The sequence below is a fragment of the Glycine soja genome, chromosome 19 (assembly GCF_004193775.1).
Source record: "Glycine soja cultivar W05 chromosome 19, ASM419377v2, whole genome shotgun sequence".
Taxonomy (NCBI): domain Eukaryota; kingdom Viridiplantae; phylum Streptophyta; class Magnoliopsida; order Fabales; family Fabaceae; genus Glycine; species Glycine soja.
In genome coordinates, this window is record NC_041020.1 from 26,218,550 (window position 1) to 26,220,681 (window position 2,132).

Below are 2,132 nucleotides of genomic sequence, written 5' to 3' on the forward strand. Positions count from 1 at the left end.
ATTGGCAGATGAGGAAGATGCTATTGGTTGAGGTCCTTGACACTGTTTTCCTGACCTCAATGTAATGGCACTCACATTTTTGGGATTCTGGACAGATTGAGAAGGTAATCTATCAGAATTCTGGGACTGTTGTTGATTTAACTGTGTAGCCAACTATCGCATCTGATTAGTTAAGCTCTGAATGGAGGCTCTGGTCTCTTGCTGAAACTACATGTTTTGCATAGTCATTTGCCTCACAAGTTCTTCAAGGGAAGGTTGCGGAGGGGCCTCAACTGTTTGTTGTTTCTGGGGCTGTTGCTGTTGTTGTTGCTGGATTGGTGGTGGAATGTATGGTCTGCTTGGGCCAGCAACATTTTGAAAATAAGGTTGTTGTTGTTGCTGCTGCTGTTGTGAAGGATTTGACCATCTAAGGTTGGGATGATTCCTCCATCCGGGATTGTACCTGTTGCTGGAGAGGTCATAACTATTTTGTTGTGGCGGATTTTGCTGTTGAGGTTGAGGATGTTTGCAGCATAAGCTTCAGGCTGTTCAATTGCTTCAGATTGTTGCACAGAAGGGCAAAGGTCCGTGTGGTGGTCGGCAGAGGAGCATAAACCACAGAGTCTGGCGACAGGTGCATATTTTTTATTCATGGCCAGTTGGGTTACCAGGTTAACCAAGGCATCTAGTTTACCTTCAAGCTTCTTAGTCTCACCTGATGAATTCGCGGCTACTTCATGCACTCCTCTAATGACAATAGCATCACTTCTGGCACTAAATTGCTGGGAGTTTGAAGCCATCTTCTCAATTAAATTTCTGGCTTCAGCAGGGGTCATGTCTCCAAGGGCTCCACCACTGGCAGCATCTATCATACTTCTCTCCATGTTGCTGAGTCCTTTATAAAATATTGGAGAAGAAGCTGCTCTAAAATCTGGTGGTGAGGGCAACTGGCACATAATTTTTAAAATCTCTCCCAGTATTCATATAGGCTTTCTCCACTGAGTTGTCTAATACCTGAAATATCCTTTCTGATGGTCGTGGTCATGGAAGCAGGGAAAATTTTTTCTAAGAATACTCTCTTGAGGTCATCCTAGCTCATGATGGACCTTGGAGCAAGGTAATATAGCCAGTCCTTTGCCACTCCCTCTAAAGAATGAGGAAAGGCCTTCAGAAATATGTGATCCTCCTGGACATCTGGTGGTTTCATGGTGGAGCAGACAATATGGAATTCTTTTAGATGCTTGTGTAGGTCTTCACCTGCAAGGCCATGAAACTTTGGAAGCAAATGGATCAGTCCAGTTTTAAGAACATATGGGACATCCTCATCAGGGTATTGGATGCACAAGTTTTCATAGGTGAAATCAGGTGCATCCATTTCCCTTAGAGTCCTCCCACAGGGTGGAGGGTGTGCCATGTTCTCAGAATATTCAAAATCAGAATGCTCAAAACTATAATGCTCAAAATCACCAATAACAGAATGCTCAGGATGCTCAAAAGGTACTAAATGATGTCTAACTAATCTATGAAATGTCCTATCTATCTCAGGATCAAAGGGTTGTAAGTCAAATGGATTTCCTCTAGTCATACACTAAATTCAGCATGCACAATTAGTTGCCTTCTTATGCAAGTAACAGTGTAGGTTTGAACTACAGCTACCATCAAATGATGTCCAAATGACTTGAAATTTTGTGAGCAACCTTATAAAATGATGAGAAGATAGCACATAAAATTTCAAACAAAAATTCAAAGTCTAACTATAGAAGCTAAAATTGGTAAGTTAAGAAAAATAAGAGAATAAAACTTGGAAAATAAAAAACTTTTGACAGAATCACCTTTTTTGGACGCTGGAGACCTCAGCCGGCCTACAAGTGGCTTCCACAGCGTAGGAAATTTTTTTCTACCCCAAATACATATATAATAATTGCGATTCTGATAACCAGAGCAAAAGTTATGGCCGTTTGAAGTTTTGACAAAAATCAAATTTGCTACTTTTTTGGAACTTTCAAATCTGACCAAACTAAAGGCTCTAGCTATTTTTCCTACAAAATATAGATTAAAAGAAGTTACCAAAAAAAATTCAGCCAAAAACAACAACTCTAGCTACTAAAACAAAAAATCCCAAATAATTAGCAAGGGTGGTCGCTAAAATCCGT

General features: G+C 40.5%; 1 non-coding gene across 1 annotated transcript; it reads left to right on the forward strand.

Annotated features, from left to right (window-relative positions):
• The first annotated feature begins 908 nt into the window (after window positions 1–908).
• Window positions 909–1,015, forward strand: LOC114400990. Its single transcript, XR_003664107.1, has one exon. It is a non-coding gene; the product is annotated as a small nucleolar RNA R71 (small nucleolar RNA).
• The last annotated feature ends 1,117 nt before the right edge of the window (window positions 1,016–2,132 follow it).